This window comes from Clarias gariepinus, chromosome 3, assembly GCF_024256425.1.
Source record: "Clarias gariepinus isolate MV-2021 ecotype Netherlands chromosome 3, CGAR_prim_01v2, whole genome shotgun sequence".
NCBI classification, from domain to species: domain Eukaryota; kingdom Metazoa; phylum Chordata; class Actinopteri; order Siluriformes; family Clariidae; genus Clarias; species Clarias gariepinus.
Genome location: NC_071102.1, coordinates 14279885 through 14298647, shown reverse-complemented (window position 1 = coordinate 14298647; position 18763 = coordinate 14279885).

The window sequence follows — 18763 nt, the reverse complement described above, 5'->3', positions numbered from 1 at the left end:
TGACACGGATGAGGCAGTATTATTACTACCCCATATGCATATGCAATTTTTATTCCAAAGAAAGACCTAGTGCCAGTTAATGAAGTCTTCAGCAGAGAAGGAACAAGTTCCCCCAGTCACTTGTCATCCATTTTATCCTCTGCCAAACCTTTTTACTATTGCAGTCAGTTTTCCCAGTAGGACGCATGCTTTTTCTAATAAACTAACAAGTAAGCTGGTTTTGCTCACACCAGCAATGTCTCAGCTGCCTCGCTACTGACAACAGCAAAAAATAAATAAAAAATCTTAATTCGAAATGCTCCCTTGGGCTATTTACTCATAGCACAAGCCGAGTTGATTACGCATTCAAAGGCTTCTCAGTGTCCACTATGGCTCTAGCTCTTGCTGGGTAATATATCTTAGCTGACTGTAAAATGAATTTTTTACTCTGACTTGAGCAATATTTAAGGTGGGTTTAGTCTCTGCACAACTGCACAGTCTGTGCCTCAATATAGCCACTATATGGAGAACATTCTTCTGCTCTGCATTTGAACTTAGTGCCTGCTTACAAGCAGAATAGCCTGGATGCCGTTTTCAATTGCAGTGCATGAGTGGCGGCTTTGCCAGAAGAAGTGCTATGTTCAGGCAAACAATGCCAAATGATGAAAACAAACTCATTGCCAATATTCTAGTAAGTCAAAAAAATAAGCCATATGGCACCATTAAATGGCCATATCCTAGCTCATTGATCTAGTTGAGATTGCTAAGGTAGCTTAGCAGTTAAGACTGTGAGTTATGGATATAGTACAATATGTACAACAACAACAGCAAACAAAGTGACCTGAAATACAGTGCAGTGAAATACTTACCTGCTCACTATTAATCATCATCTATACCGCTTTACATGGTATACAAGGTCACAGGGGGTCTGGAGCCTATGCCACAAGGTGGGATACATATTGGATAGGGTGCCAATCCATCACAGCACAGCAGTGAAATATAATCCATTAAAATTCTAGTGCGTCAAAAATGAAACACAAACCCATAAAGGCTTATATGTTTTGTAAAGAAATAAGAAGTCGAAAGCTGAATAAATCTTACAAGTTTATTTACTGAATATGACTTTACTGAGACACTGGACAAAGTAACAGTTATTGTGCCAACCCCAGAAAATGTCAGTCAAAGCCTGATTAAAGCTAAGAGAGAAGAAAGAAATATATAACTCTTGTTTAACGTTCATCTTCTGTTGTCCCCTCTGTCTTTCAATTTATCTGACCTCTCTATTCTCTTATTGTTTTTGTAGTAAAGCTAAATATATGCTTTTTTTATTATTATTTTTTTAAGGAATGAGAAAGCATCAGTCCACCACCCAGGGTGACCTGTTCAGAAATTCATGGTATATCAAAAATCATTTGGTTAGGTTTATGCAAAAAAGAAAAAAATAAATATTCTGGATATACTGTGTGTGCATATATTAAAACGTACACCAGTGCTTATAATGCTATTCTTTATGCACAAAGAGATTCACAAAACTTTATAATTCCTCACTCACAGGGGTATTAATGATTTTGTTTGGCAACTACTACTGGACTTTTGGTGTTCAGACCATTTAAACTGGTGCTGATGCAACAGGCTGAAAAACCACTGGATGATGTCTTGTAGATGAGGCAAGAGGTATTTTCATTGCTCCCACAAGTTCCTTTAGTGAGTTCACCACATTTGTGACTCAAGCAAAGAGAACTACCATTATAAATAAGGTCCAAAAAAGTTTCGTTATTGTTTTTTGACAGCAGATTGTCACACAAACATATAATTTACACTTACTGAACAGTATAACACTATGATAATACTGAGTGGGCCTGCCTTTTGTTAGAAAACAGCCTCAATTCTTTTTTACATGTATCCCAAAGTTGTTAGAAGCATTCCTAATAGATTCTGGTCCATACTGACTTGATTGCATCATGCAGTTCCAGGAGATATTTCAGGTGAATCTTGATGCTGTGACTCTCCAGTTCCACCTTCAAAGGTGTTCAATAGGATTCTTGTGACTAGTAAAGCCACCTAAGTACATTAGTACTTAAGTCATGATTTTGAAAACAATTTGATGACTTTTGCATTGTGACTTGGTGTATAATTATTTTGAAAGTATCTATTAAAAGATGTGAAGTTCATGTCCATGAATGGAAGCACATGGGCACCAACATTCACTTAAATGCACTCAAATAGGCTGGTGGGTAAAATGACTGATTGCTATAAATGGTATAAATCCCACTGCTGCCACATGATTGGCTGATTAGATAAAGGCATGAGTGAGCAGGTGTACAGTGATCCTAATAAAGTGCTATGTGCTCTATCTCTGCTCCTTGATCCAACCTGAATACCCTAAAATTGAGTATCAGCTGTTACTGACTCTGATATGATACGTGTGTTGTAATAACTATATGACGGAGCTAAAAATGCTAATCTGTCAGGATTGAACAGTCCTAAATTCCATACTTCTATTAGTTAAAATAGGACATGATAATAAAAAAGTTAATAGGCCTTTCCAGACAATGAATGCATGGGAAAAATACTTTTGTTTGACTCACTCATCGTCTATATACTCAATCAGGGGTCCTGAAAAACCGTGAACATGGTGTTAATCTATCGCAGGGCACACACTCATTCACACACTGTGGGCAATTTGGGAACACCAGTTAGCCTAACCTACATGTTTTTTGACTGTGGGGGGAAACCAGAGCACTTGAAGAAAACCCACCAAGCATGGGGAGAATATGCAAACTCCATGTCCACAGAGGCGGGAATCGAACACAGTCCCTGGCAAACGTGCTAACCACTAAGCCACCGTGCCACTCTGGCTGCTTAAAAGCTTCCTTTTATTACTATAGCATACTAAAGTGTTGTTTTGTGCGGTATATATACAAGTAGGCAGGGCGAAGCTGTTTTCAAACCCAAATAGAAGGCTTCAGGGCTCGTGTCAGGAGGACTGCTGATGAGTGTCTTGCTCCTGAACTTCTTTCACTAATGCGTCACCCCAGTGATGGTCAGTGTAGCAATTCCAGCACTGGCTCCAGCGGCCAGTAGCAGTTCTTTGTACTATTCTAGCAGTGCAGTATAAGAAGTGTGAGAGTAAATATTTATATTGTTCAGCAGGACAGAAAGCCTCAAAATTGTCATTTATTTATTTAAATGATTCAGCAGTACAGTACAGTGTGAAAAGCAGTCTGCCTACGTATGTGAGAGAGTGTCATATGTGTGATGTTATCGGCCTGTGCTAACTCATGGTGACATCACCGTGCTTGTTGCTGATAGACACTAATATTGTGTGTGATAGTAAGAGAGAGAGAGAGAGAGAGAGACTTCTGAGGGTAGCACTTTAATGAGTGCAGTTGTGTGAATAGCCAGTAGGTGAGCAGTGTGTACAATTTATTAAAAGGCTCAGGAGCTCAGAAATACACCAATTTAAGGAAGGAGCAGACTCCTAACTCGTTTCCAATTTTTTCTCCTTAATCAACTCTCTTCTTTTTTTAATTCCTCTAATTGTCTTTTCCCTTAGAACTCCCTTTTCCACCGACTCTCTCATTTAATAGAATGCTGAGCCTGGAAAAACATTGTTTGTGGATTTTATAATTGATTTGACAGCAAGCAAAGAGTGAGTGTGTGAGATAGATACAGCTGTGGCCAAAGGTTTTGAGAATGACACAAATATTCATTTTCACAGTCTGCTGCTTCATCGGTTTTAGATCTTTTTTGTCTGATTGTTATCTAATTATCTATACCTCTTGATCCTGTACAGTATACAGTGTGGCGAGGAGCCTGGAGCCTTTCCTAGGTGGGCATGAGGTGGGGTACACCCTGGCAATCGAACCCAAACAGTGCAAGGCGACAGTGCTAACCTCTATGGCATCATGACACCCTTTTTGTCTGTTACTATGGTATACTGCAGTATAATTACAAGCATTTCATAAGTGTCACAGGATCATTACTCAAACGCTCATCGTCTATACTGCTTTTATCCTGTGCACAGACTCGCAGGGGGGCCTGGAGGGCACGAGGCAGGGTACACTCTGGACAGGGTGCCAATCCATCGCACGGCACACACATACACACCCACGCTCATTCATACACTAAGGGCAATTTAGAAACACCAAAAACCCCAATCTGCATGTTTTTAGACAGTGAGAGGAAATGAATTAAGCATGGGGAGAACATGCAAACTTTATGCACCAGAAAACAGAGGCACTAATTGATCCCAGACCCCAGAGTTGCTGCCCTTTTTGTCTGATAAGTGTTCATAAGACTTTTATTGAAATTAACATTAGGTTTGCAAAGTACCAATATTAGCAGTGTTGACCCTTCTTTCTCAAGACCTCTACAATTCTACCTGGCATGCTGTCAATTAACTTCTGTCAACTTCTGTCATGTGTCATGCCAACAGTAAAGCATCACACCATTCATGTCTGGGGTTGCTTCTCATCCAAGGGAGGGGCTCACTCACAATTTTGCCTAAAAACACAGCCATGAATAAAGAATGGTACAAAAACATCTTACAAAAGCAACTTCTATCAGCCATCCAAGAATAGTTTGATGATGAACAATGCCTTTTCCAGCATGATGGAGCACTTGGCCATAGGGCAAATGTGATAACTAAGTGGCTCGGGGAACAAACATCAAAATTTTGGGTCCATGGCCAGGAAACTCCTTAGGCTTTAATCTCATTGAGAACTTGTGCTTAATTATTACGAGGCAAGTGGACAAAAAAAAAACCCACAAATTCTGACAAACTCCAAGTAGCCATTAGTCTGGATGTGGCAAAGAAGTTGATTGACAGCGTGCCAGTGCAACACTGCAAATACTGACTTTGTGCATAAACTTAATATAATTGTCAATAAAAGCATTTGATACTTACAATATAAAATGCATCTTGCATCTGTTTGGCTTACTATTGTTATGCTGTTGGATATCATGCTTGTTCAATGTCCTGATTTTGGTCTTTTCCTAATTTTTGGGTTCTAGTTTTGTGTTTGTTGGTTCTGCACTTACACTATGCTTCTGCAAATTCTACTTCCATGACATATTATAGTTTTGTTAACTTGAAATGTCAAATTGGTGTAGTTTTAGTAATATTAGAGGCTATCTAACATGACACCATGGTGCCACTATAGAAGAGCAGTCTATGGATAGGTAAACATTGTTTGCATTGTAAAAATAATGTGACTGTTTTAATATGAATATCCTCTTATTTCAAACATAGTTGTAGAAATGTGTGATGCAACCATATTTAATGTTACTGAAGCAAGCAGAGAGGATTTGAGTAGAATTATGTCAAGTTTTATGAACAAGTAAATTAATATAATTATATTTGATTACTGTATAATCTAAGCTCAGGAGGCAATGTGTAACTGTAAAATGAAAAATACCCACCAGAATCCACCCAGTGTGACAAATAAGAACATTTAGATGGAGAGGAAATTTTGACCAGTATATAAAAAAGTAGCATGTCTGCTATGTCTTCCTCAAAATATCAAAAAGAAAAAATCAGTCAGGGAAAAAGGGTTGGTATCTGTATACCTCATACTGTGGAAAAATGCTCCACACATCATCTTCTAAATGACCTAGTTTTTCCTATAAGAAAAAGCTCCCATAAACATGCTGCTGCACAAATCAGACATTTTAAAGATTAGATATGTATTTTTTATTTTAATCAGTGTCTTGCCTAATTGTATTTCAAGTAGTTTCTAGGCCAAAGAGAATAAATGCATACTCCAATACACAAATTGCTAACTTTAGTCATGGTGGAATATTAAAAACATCTAAAAGGGGTAATATTTTTGAATTTCAAGTGACCCAATTCATCATGCTTTCCAACAACACAATGCAGATGACAGCAAAATTTCTGGAAAGTTTACTGAAAAGGAAAAGTGTGGTATTAAAAGATGCACAAGCAACAGGGATGACTATAGCCTTAAGAATATTGTCAAGCAAAGCTTATTCAAGAACATGAGAGAGCTTCACAAGGAGTGGAGTGAGGCAGGGGTCAGTGCATCAGGACTCATTACCTACTGACATCATCATGAAGTGGCCTGCTGCATTCCGTAATCTCAAGCCACTCCTGATCCAGAGACAACATCAGAAGCATTTTCTCTGGGCAGAGGATAGTAGTCCAAAGTCCTCTTTTGACAAAAATTTGCATTTCACTTGGAAATCAAGAGGAATTAGAAGTTTCCACAGTTGGTGATGACTTGGGGTGTCATGTCATCAGCTGGTCTGGTCCACTTTGTACAGTAGAGCACTTCACACTTCCATTTCCTGACAAGTTTTATGGAGATGCTTTTTCCCTTTTTTCAGCAATACTTAGCACCTCCCCACAGTGCCAAAACTACCACTAACTGATTTGTATGATATTATAGTTCTTGGTTGGCCAGCCAATTCACCTGACCTGAAACCCAAAAATAATCTATGGGATATTGTCAGGAGGAAGATGAGAAACACCAACCCAACAATAAAGACAAGCTGAAGGGTGTCATCAAAGCTACCTGGTTTTTAATAACACCTCAGCACTGCCACAGGCTGATTGCCCCCATGCCATGCCACACTGATGAAGTAATTCATGCAAAGTTTTAAGTGTTTAAGTAAACTCTATTTTAAAAGTATGTGTGTATACAGTATATGGAGTTGCCATTTCAGAAGGGTCAAATTATTAAGGAGATTTGAGCACATTACCCAAACCTGGTAAATTAGTGCTGAACAGGGATCTAAACAGCCATGTGGCCAAAAGTTAATAGTGAGGCTAACCAGGTACCAAATAAAAGGCTTAAATTTGTCAGGTATAATAGCATAAAGATCGCACTTAGGAGCAATAGAAAAAGGTCAAGTGGTCCGATGATCTTGACCCTATTCGGTCAATATCAGTGATGGGCGCATCAGGGTAAGAAGGAAAGTACATGAATTGATATATCCATCATGCCTAGTGCCCCCCACTGTCATGTTCAAAAGTAAATATCCAGTCTTTTATTTACACTATGTGTGTTTTTGTATGAACACATAATAAAAATCATCTGATCAAAGTGGGTTGTGAGCAAATACATCCTCAGACAAATAACAACAAAAAAATTTTTTTACCATGGCATTATTTATTTAACACAAAATAAAACAAAAACATGTTTGCAATATTAAGTACCACCTACTGTTTCCTCAGGATTTAAGAGGGTAAGTTGCTGGCAGTCACTGCTAATCAAGCCCTTGATTAATTGATCATCAGCAGATCGTCTGTAAAAGCTAAAGTTTTAGCAGTTTGTTGGTCTCTGGAGCATTCAGGTGTGTGTTAGCACAATGCCAGCATGGAAAGACACAAGCAATGGTCTTAGAGAAACAATTGTTGCTGTACATCAATCTGGTACAGCAATTTCTAAACTATTTGGAGACTAGCGATTTAGAGTGAGGAACATTATTCACAAGTGGAAAGCATTCAAGATAGTGGACCTTAGTGGAAAGCCAGTATTCCTAGGGGTGGACAAGCGCTACATCTCAGACCCTAGAGCCCTCAGTAAGCATGTTAAATGTCAAAATCCAGGTTTTAGAGTGGCCCAGTCAAAGTTCAGACCTCAAACCAATTGAAATGCTGTGGCAGAACCTTGAAAGAGCCTAAATAGCTCAATAAACTAAAGCATTGTTGTAAAGAAGAATAGGTCAAAACTCTTCCACAATAATGTGACAGACTGATAAAGTGATATAGGAACTGATTACTTTAAGATATTGCTATTACAAGCTATTGGATCATGGATGTACTTTGTATTGTTTTTTTCCCTCTTTTTGACTTTGTTGTATTTGCCTAATACTAAGACTTGCTATGATCAGATTATTTTTATGATGTTTTTACAAAAAAACATAGAATTAAAAGAGAGAGTACTAACTTTTGAACCTGTCTGTATGTCACATGAGTACATAATCTTTGGATGAAGATTACATTGTCCTCTTCAGGGAGGACACCCTAAGATATGATGGCATGTACATAGGGGTGTGTTTGATATAAAAGGAAGGTACACATCTTCTCTAGGAAGAAGGTGTGAAACTGGTGTGCACTGAGAACGTGTGAGATTCTATGTGGTAGACAGTCAGTTTCTTAGCAACAGCCCACATACAGCCCACCAGGAAAAGAGGTAATAAGGAAGCAGAGGATCCTTTAGTCTGATTCTATCTTCAGGATGACATCCCCGTACAATTGATGTACTGATACCATCATGATATATATCTCTCGCAAAACCTGTAGTAGAAAAAAAAAATCCTTTAACAATGACTTGAAAAATACTCTGCAGCTATTGTGTGCTGGCATAAAGTTCTACTGCACTGTTATTATGTGCCATATCAAGAATGATTTTTCTTTTCACTGATTTTCTTAAGAAAGAAAATGTGATAAAAAAAATCTTTACTAATCATCATTTTAATCTTACCTTGTCACTGTAAGGACTTAAACAGTCATTATTTCTTTCACAACACAAATATACAGGTTGTGTGATGTAACCAATTTAAACCTTTTGACTTCCGAGCATGTATCACACGTTCTTCCCTCATCTCTATTCACTGAATATCAACCATGGTAATTTAGGCTTCCTTTTCACTGCCTCAATGGTCATTGCTTTCTGAACAACCCTGTTTGCCAGATTGTTGGATTCCGCTTCCTTTCCTTTCCCCCATCTGTCTCTATGCTCATCGGGAGGTGAGAATGGATTTGAGATGTCCCTCGGGCTTGGCACCACACCCTCCTTCTCTCATGCTTGCTCTTTTGCTCTTTCCCTCTCTCTCTACATTTCTCTCTCTCTCTCTCTCTCTCTCTCTCTCTCTCTCTCTCTCTCTCTCTTTCTATCTCTCCATCCTTTTCTCTGTGCCAGATGGCAGTTTATCAGAAAGAGTATCAGAGCAGGACTCAAACAAATGTCCATTCACTTTCATGACTTTAAACTCTCTTTTGGTGCACTGAGCCTGGAACTGTCAGTGGTTTTGAGGACATTAATTTTGTCTTGTAGGAGAAAAAATTGTGACCTACTGTCACTGGAATAAGTTATTTTGTAAAAAAAAAAAAAAAAAAAAAAAAAATATATATATATATATATATATATTCAAATTTTATTTGTCACATACACAGTCATACACAGTACAATATGCAGTGAAATGCTTAGACAACTGCTCGTGACTTAAAATAAAATAAAATAAAAAGACTATAAAGACTACTAGAAATATATATACATTGGCTTAAAATATATATTCTTTTGTTTCTGTATTATTTTCCAGTTATGTAATTACATCTAGTAAAATTTAAATTGATATTTTACTGCAGCAATGATAAATAGCTCATGGTAAAAGTAATTAATGAAAGTTTTTAATACATTAAATTAGGGTTGAATCCTCACAGAATTATAAGACATCTTATTCTTACAACACTATATCTGGGTTACCATATAACCATATAATGCATAGAGCACCTGAATTTATATCTATATCGGTATATCAAAAAACATTTTTTGTGCTAATAGATCAATCAGAGTCCTTATTACATTTGTTACATTTTTAACAACGAATTGCATGCGTCCCTTAGGTGGTTTAATCCTATTTTATTTTCTTTCAACAGGATTACCCAGTCAGAATCATGCATTATTCCCTTTTCTGTTTGAAAAATCCTTGCCAGGTAGCTACAATGAGATATCAAGGTGACTGCTGATGAGCTAACTGGAGTTCTGCTCCAGGATGAGAAAAACAGATTGGTGTTGTAATGTAATTTTTCTTTAAATGCTCTTATATCAAAGATTTTTAGTAGAAGCTCATAAAATGTGCATATGGTAACATTATTTGCTTTTGGCAATAGAGGGTTTGGGGATCTTTGTCTGCTTCTCCTGCTCCTTAAACCTATTAGTACTTACTCCTGTATATTCTGTTCATAAAACTGCAACATACCAGTATACAATGGTAAACACACACACACACACACACACACACACACACACAAACACACACATTTGTCAATTTGTCACAGATGTCTCAAGGTTGCACGTTTGTCACAGAGTGTCCCACAGCAGCTTGTCAGGAGCTGAGCATGAAATTGCATGCATACTTGATTTCATGTGGTTCAGTTAGCTTCTGGCTAGGCTGGCAGACACATGTCGCAGTTTCACCACCATTACTAAGGAGCTAAACCCTGCTTTAATTCCAAACCAAGAGCTAACCAGCAACGGTTTTGCTCTGTGCCACAACCTAAGAAATTTGCCATTTCTTTCTGAGGGTTTATGTAAAGTGAGGAAATTATTCCCCCTGTGCCTGCTGATTTTATATATATTTTATGCTACTTTTTTGCATGATAATTTTTGCATAAATAATTTTGCATTGCAACATAGTCAGCATGGATAGAAAAATTAATAACAGAGTCTTACTGAATTAGGTGGTTTATATAACCTCATTAGGGGTGGGCGGTTGTGGTTTTGTATGTAAGGCTGTGTGTTCCATATTTGTTGTGCTTGTGGTGTGTGTGTTTGTGAGTGTATGAGTGTGTGTGTGTGTGAACATGCAAACAAATGCTCTAAAAATAGCCTTATGCCTTAACACTTATGCCTAACCGCTGCCACACACACAAACACAATGGAACAAATAAAATATGACATTAAAGCCATAAAAACATTAGAGATGTTTTATCATCAATATTATTATTATTATTATTATTATTATTATTATTATTATTATTTTAACTTAAGAAGGTACGATTTGTTTTGTGCACATCATTGTATTATCAGCCTGCTTCTCTTTCCGTATTAAAAAATCTATACTTCAATTATAATATTTGCTGAAGCATAGCATAATATAATGCAAGCACAGCACAGAGCAATAATGGAATCCGGGATCTGTTGTTTCTTGCCAAATTAATTATACGCAATTTGACGTTAGAATAATCTGAGAAGAACAATCTAATTATTTATTAGCAGCAATAATTTTGATACACAGGTCTTCAGTTCTACATGACCGTCTCAATCTAAATGCACAAAGTGTAGTCACCATGAGATCATTTATGCATTACAGCTAAATATATTTACATAAACAGCTAAACATGAACAGCTTAAATGCAAGATTTTTAAACTGAAATAAAAAAAGAAAAATATGTTAATAATTAATGAGCTCTGTCAACAGTTCCAGTAACAGGGATATCACCACTGGGACACCTGTCCGAAAATAATACTTTACCCTTGAGGAGAATTAAGATTAAAGCAGCTCAATAAAAAAAGCCTTCTAAATTCCTAAGCGCAGAGATTTACAGGAATAGCATCTCATTTCACTCTGTCGCTGAGTCTCAGACTGTGGCTAGGGACATTCAGTGTGAAGGAGATTCAACGGATTACGTTTCATACAGAACATGCCTTTATCCGCCAGTACTGGATTCTGTGGAGCATTGAGTTGCGAGCAGAGAGCAGAAGCTTTCATTGTGTGATTTGCTGATGAAGGTCATATAGAGTATGTCCTGATTAATCCAACAACAATTCTCTTACTGGATGTCAGAACAGTGCATTAATGGGCTGCAGGACAGAATGCTGAGCAATTGATTTCAGCCTTATTTTCGAAAAATGCTTTATATTCCGAGCTGACTTCAGGACAATAAAAGGCAGGCCATCAAAATGGTTGATAAATAAAGGCGAACATAATAGACATATGTGAGAAATAAAAGGACAGACATTTAAATTTAAAGAAGATTTTATTACTACTCAACCAATATACAACATATACAAGGGGCAATCATAAAATAGTTATGAAAACAAATGTTGATCCTTTTTTACATATCCTCTACCTAAGGTGACATACTTCTTCAAATGATGGAGACCGTCTGTGGCCGTCACAGATAAAGTGAATTTTCTGTCTAAATATTTTTGCTAAACTGTCTTTGAAGAAGCCCTGTTTTTGGCTTTTGAGGAAAAGTTACACCGTGGCAATCACCTTGTCATCGTCAAACGCCTGCCACAAAGTGATTTCTTTAAGTGATGAAAGAGGAAGAAGTCACTGAGTGCGAGGTCTGGGAAGAAGTGGGTATACTGTAAGGTAGAATTTCATACCCCAAGTTGCCTGCAAGTTTCCCCATTTCGCGAGTTGAATAGGCTGGCGCAAAGTGATGGGTCGTTCATGAGCAATTCGTTCTTTTTGAACAACTAGTCTCAGAGAGTGATTCGTTCATCTTTTACTGGGCGCACATGCTCAAAGGTTATGTACAGGAAACAGAAATGAGTAGTTACCTTTGAGTCTTTTGGTCCTAATCATCCAATCGTTCTTTTGTCATGTGACTCCCATAGACGCTATGCAGTGCCGACAAAAACAGATTTGAATGATTCTTCTCAACGAGTCTTCTAGTCCGAGTTGTTCGTTCTTTTGTCACGTGACTCCCATAAATGCTATCTAGTGCAATAAATTTAAAAGAACAAATTACTTGGACTAGACGACTCATTAAATAAACCGTTCAAATCTGCTCCCTATGTAATGCACTGCATAGCGTCTATGAGAGTCACATGACAAAAGAATGAACAACACAGACCAGTGTCACGCATGGCAGAGTAATAAAGAGAGTTAGAGGAGCAGGACCCAAGTGCAGATTAACATCACCAAAGAGGCATGGCTCATAAAGGGTTGGTAACCTGGCGCTTGATTTGGGAGACATTAAAGGTGGGATTTATCCGGTGCATAGTGGAAGGTAGGTGTAACCTGACAGAGCAAGGGTTAATAATCTTGGTGATGGTGAATGGGCCAATTAATCTAGGGGATAGTTTACATGAGATGGTTTTGATGGGAATGTCTCGTGTGGCAAGCATTACTCTATTGCCAACTTTGTATCTTGGTATCCAACCTTGTATCTTGCGTCGTCGATCCGCTTGTTGCTTGAAGGCTTGTACTGACTTTAAGAGTTGGGACCGAGCTCTCCGCCAGGTCCCTTGCAGTGCCGCACAAAACTCTGTGCCAAAGGGGCCGCTATCTCTTTTTCCTGAGAAGGAAACAGGGGTGGTTGATACCCCAAACAGCACTGAAAGGGAGACATTCTGGTAGATGAGGTGGGAAGGGAGTTGTAGTCATTCTACATGATGAGGTGGGAAGGGAGTTGTAGTCATCCTGCTCCATAAAGTCGGGCCTTGCAGCAGTGTGCAGAAGACTGGTGTCCCCTGTCAGAGACAATGTCAACAGGAAGTCCGTGGACGAAATGGGCAGCTCTGGAGAAACGATCCAGGATGGTCAAAATGCAAGAGTTCCCCTCCGAAGTTGGGAGTCCTGTAACGAAACTAAGGGCAATGTGTGACCAACAGTGACTTGTTTCTTAAACATGTCTTGCATGCTGCCACAAATACTAAAATATCCTCCCCATAGTTACCCACCAGAAGCGTTGTTGGATCAGGTACAAGGTGCGGGACCCTCCTGGGGAGCAGTGTCCCCATTCAAGTACATGTGGGCGAATTGACTTTGGAACAAATAGGCGGTTGGAAGGAACATTTCTTAGGCCTGGTCCCTGCTCCACGGCCTGTCTGCCCAGAACTTCAATGTCCTGCAGGGTGGCAGCCACAAGGCAGTGTGGTGGGAGGATGCTTTCAGTAAGGGAACAATTCTGGGGCGAAGAGAATTGTCAAGAAAGAGCATCTAGCTTGGTGTTCTTAGAACCTGGGCAGTAGAATATGGTAAAATTGAACCTTGAAAAAAATGTAATGCAGCATTGTAATATTTTAATTACCCGAACTATTGCCAAAATGTATGTACAGTGGTGTTCAAAATAATAGCAGTGTGTTGAAGAAAGCTCCATATCCATTTAATAACTTTTAATTTAAATCACATAAATGCATTGGACACCCTGCACATTCTATTCTGAATCACAACATGAAGTAAAATGTGCTAAATGTATTATTAGTTTAATGTAAGTGAAGAAAAACAAATATTAGCCTGTTCAAAAAATAGCAGTGTCATCATTTATCTTTACAAAGTGATGAATTTTCAGTTTAAACAAAAATGCTTGAAGTTTAATCTTTCTTGTTCATCTTTGAACTAATATTTAGTTGTATAACCATGGTTTCTGAGAACTGCTTCACATCTGTGACAACTGTACTACACACCACAATTTCTCTGCATTTCTTGGTTTAGCCTCAGAAACAGCATTTTTTATGTCAGCCCACAACTTTTCTATTGGGTCTGGGGATTGGGCTGGACACTCCATAACGTCAATCTTGTTGGTCTGGAACCACCTTGCTTACTGGTGTGTTTGGGGTCGTTGTTTTGTTGAAATGTGGTAATGTGCAGGGCATTTCCTCTTCGGCATAAAGCAACATGACCTCTTTAAGTATTCTGATGTACTCAAATTGATCCATGATTCCTGAAATGTGATAAATAGGCCTTACACAGCATGCCAATATCATGATGCTTGTCCCTCCATGCTTCACTGTCTTCACAATGTACTGTGGCTTAAATTCAGTGTTTGGGGGTCACCTGACAAACTGTCTGCGGCCTCTAGACCCAAAAAGGCCATCAACTTTCATCAGTCCACAAAATATTGCACCATTTTAAGGCCAGTCAATGTGTTCTTTGGCGAACTGTAACCTCTTCAGCACATCTCTTTTTTCAACAATGGGACTTTGAGGGGACTTCTTGCTGATAGCTCGACTTCACATAGCCGTCCTCTAATAGTACCAGTACTAACAGGTAACTTTAGGTATTTTTTGAGTCAATTTTGTTTCTATTCTTCAATGCATTTGGATGGTATATAGTTTTTCGTTTTCTTCCACATCTTTCTGGTTTTGGTCTTCATTTTAAAGCTTAAAAATTATTTGGTATCATTTACATCACTTACATTAAACTAATAATACATTTAGCACATTTTTCTTCATGTTGTGATTCAAAATAGAATGCGCAGGGTGTCCAATGCATTAATGTGATTTAAATTAAATGTTATTATATGGATATGGAGCTTTACTCACTTTTTACAACACACTGCTGTTATTTTTAACACCACTGTATGTATGTAGACATGCTGGGAGTCTGTTATTGAAAATGTAACATTTAATTTTCTTTCTGATCAAAAGAACAAAATGAACTAAATGACTAAAAGATTTGTTCATATTGATGAATGAGATTCAAAGAACCGAGTCACTAAAATGATCCATCACTAAACTTTTCACCACTACTGGCGTGTCAATTTTGATCAGCCTTTTTGGTGTTGACTCTCTAACAGCATTGTGCAAAACTATACCGCCGGTTTTTTAAACAATTCATAATCATAATTTATACGATAATATAAATTTTATAACTGCCTCCTGCAAATACATATTTAATATATAATATGTTTTTCCCTACTTGTTTTAGTATAATTGAGGAAATTCAATGGACCGGAGCAGCTACATACGGTTGTTTTCTTTCAGTTGCTCCTGTCAATTGTGGATTATCTGATCTACAAACAACTTGGCACAGGTTTTACTCCCAAACACTCTTCCTTACTCAATCCTCCCATTTTATCCAGGCTTGGGACTGGCAATGCATCCAGCGGTTTAGGCATTGGCTGTGAATTGACTCGGCTTTTCTCGTGGCTGGTAAAAAACCTACCTCTGAGCCATCAATGCTGGCAAAAGCATCATACAGTGCCTGGCCAAAAAGAGGAAGGAGAAAAAAAAACACCATTTGAAATTAAATTAGCAATTACATAAGAACCGTTGATTGCGTAATTGCTGCAGTGATTAAAAATAATAACCCTAACGGATGCAGTGAGCACCTTCTAATTTCTTAAAGAACTGTATCAGAAGACATATTCTATAATTCTATGATTCTAGATATTACTGTGATTCAGAAGAGTGAAATTTGGCCTGTATAAAGCCAAGAATATGACTAAGAGATTGCTGGAGTTACTGTAATCAGGTTAAGAACTGTTCACTGCATTGTTAAAATTTGGAAGGATATTATGAACTGTCAGTTTCTTTGAACAAAATGTTTTTAGAAAAAATGCATCATAAATGACCATTACTAAAGCATAAAAAAAAAATCAACATTAGAAACCACAGCTATGTTTAATAGGAAAAGGGAGATCATTTATACAATCACAATCTGACAAAGTCATTTTAATATGAAAACCATGAGAATCATCAGAAAAGTGGCTTCAGTTTGGTAGGGAGCAAAAAGATACACATCAGGGTAAGAATGGAAGCGCATGAAAGCGATGTACCCATTATGCATAGTGCCCCTGGTACAAGCCTCTGCAGGCAGTGTTATGATCTGGGGTTGCTTTAGTTGGTCAGGTCTAGGATCACCAACATTATATGGCAATTAAATGGAGTCAGCTGATGACCCGAATATACTGAATGACCAGGTTATCACAACTATGGAGTTTTTCTTGCTTTATGGCACACCTATGTGACTCAAATTGTGAAATAGTGGTTGTGGGAAAATAAGGAATTATTTTCTCACATAAATGAATGAACTTCACGGAGTCCTGATTTTCACCCCATCATAAGTTTTTGAGGGACCAGGAGATAGTTATGCATGCTGTTATTACATTTTGCCTCGCCTATTGCGATTCCCTTTATATGGGACTTAGTCAGCCTTAAATTTCCCATCTGCCACTTGTTCAAAATGCTGCTGCTAGACTTCTTACTGGTAACAGAATAAGAAACAGTATTTCCCCAGTCATGGCATCTCTACACTTGCTCCACAGTTCATCAGCAACATGATTAGTGTTTATACCTCAGGCAGAGCTCTTCGCTCTACTAATAAAGTACTTCTAACTGTCCCATGATAATGACTATAACACAAGGACAACTATGCATTCTCAGTAAGCCCCGACCATTTTAGAGTAACATTAGCTTCAACTCTGAATTTAAATCTTGCCCTAACATCCATCTTTTTATGGGCATATACACTGTATATAGTCTCCATAGTACCCAGCCATTTAATATGGGGATTTATGCATTGTACTATCTTTAGGTATATTTTCTGTTACCTTGTCTTGTGTTATAAGGATAAACATCCTGTTGCCTTGCACCAGGTTTAAGTCCTCTCTCAGGTCTGTGTGCATAAAAGTTGCATGTTCTTCCCATGATTGGTGGGTTTCCTCTGGGTTCTCTGGTTTCTTCCCACAGTCCAAAGACATGCAGATTAGGTTAACTGGCATTCCCAAATTACCTGTAGAATTAGTGTGTACTGTATGTGTTTTCGTCTTGCGATGAATTGGCACCACATCCAGGGTGTACCCTGCCTTATGCCCCAAGTCTCCTGGGATAGGTTCCAGGCCCCCCACGCCCATGTACACAGGATAAAGCGGTATAGATGATGAGTGAGTAAGTGAGTAAATTTAAGATAAACTGAAGTAGACTATAAAGAGTGGTTCAATTCTACAGCCAAACATTCATGCAGTTTTGGATAGAAGTGAAACTTTTTGAAGTTGCATAAATTTGTTGAAACACTGCAACAGTGAAAGCATGCTAAAGGTGGTCCCGTGAAATATTAGAGTGTGTGATTTTATTTTGGTCAGGAGGTGTACTATTGCATGTCTCTCACATGTGTAGATGTACACATAGATCTGTATAATGGAAAATCTAGCCTTTTTAAGTCTTTGGGAACCCCATAAAAATTAATAAGGCACACCTTGCATACAAAACAGAGATTTTACAATTCACAAGTGCAATATTGGCGGCACTGTGGTCTAGTGGTTCAATTCCTGCCTCGGGGTCTGTGTGCATGGAGTTTGCATGTTCTCCCTGTGTTGGTGGGTTTCTTCCAGGTACTCTGTTTTTTTCCTACAGTCCGAAGGTTAATTGGTGTTTCGAAATTGCCTGTAGTGTGTGAATATGCATGTGAATGTTGACCGGAGGTCCTACCACGATCGTAAAAATGGAAATAAATACAATGGTCACTATTGACCTCCACAATCCCTAATTGGACTACAGAGGTTCCTAGATGGATGGGTGGATAAAGTGCAATATTGTGTGCACAGAGAGAGAGAGAGAGAGAGAGAGAGAGAGTAATTGATGGATATTAGTATAATATTGGACAGCTGGTACGGTGAATTAAAGTCCCCTTATCCATCTTGCCTCTTTAACATCTTTCTCCTCAGGGGATAATAATGATTGGAAAGTGTGAAGGGGTGTAACACCATCATATTTCTTGTGTTAAAAAAATAAACCAATTTGCTTGACAGGCAGTGTTTAAATTTTCATGACTATTTAATATCGTATCCAGGTGAAAGTAAAGAGCTTAAAAAATAATAATAAAATAAATGCATTTGAAAAGATCAGGACAATCTACTTCTAGTGATCAGACAATGCATTTTAGACACATTATAGAGTTGTGAATGCATTGGTGAGCCAAAATCTTTGCCAACAGATGGCACACCTCCTCTGCTGATGTTGTTCCTGTAAAATAAATAAATAAACAAATAAATAAATAAAAAAATAGAAACAATGATTATTTTTGATGCAGCAAACATCTTTTTCATAAATTAAGCAAAAAATCAGGGGAACACCAGTGGAACATGGTTTGGTTGTAATGAGCCAATTTGCATATTAATAGGAACACATGTGCCAGATTTTAGTGTGGAGATGCTTTCGGCTATGCCGTATGTGTAAATGCATGTGCATGATGCATGATGTGGTCAGGTGTAAATGAGGTTACAGTTTCCTCCGGTCCTAAAACAAATGAGTTTATGAGTTGAGCTTGGAATGAAAATTATTTTGGGGGTTATCTATAGCATGCTTGCAAAATGCTATTAGTGTAAACCACATTGATTATTTTTAATATAAAGTATGGT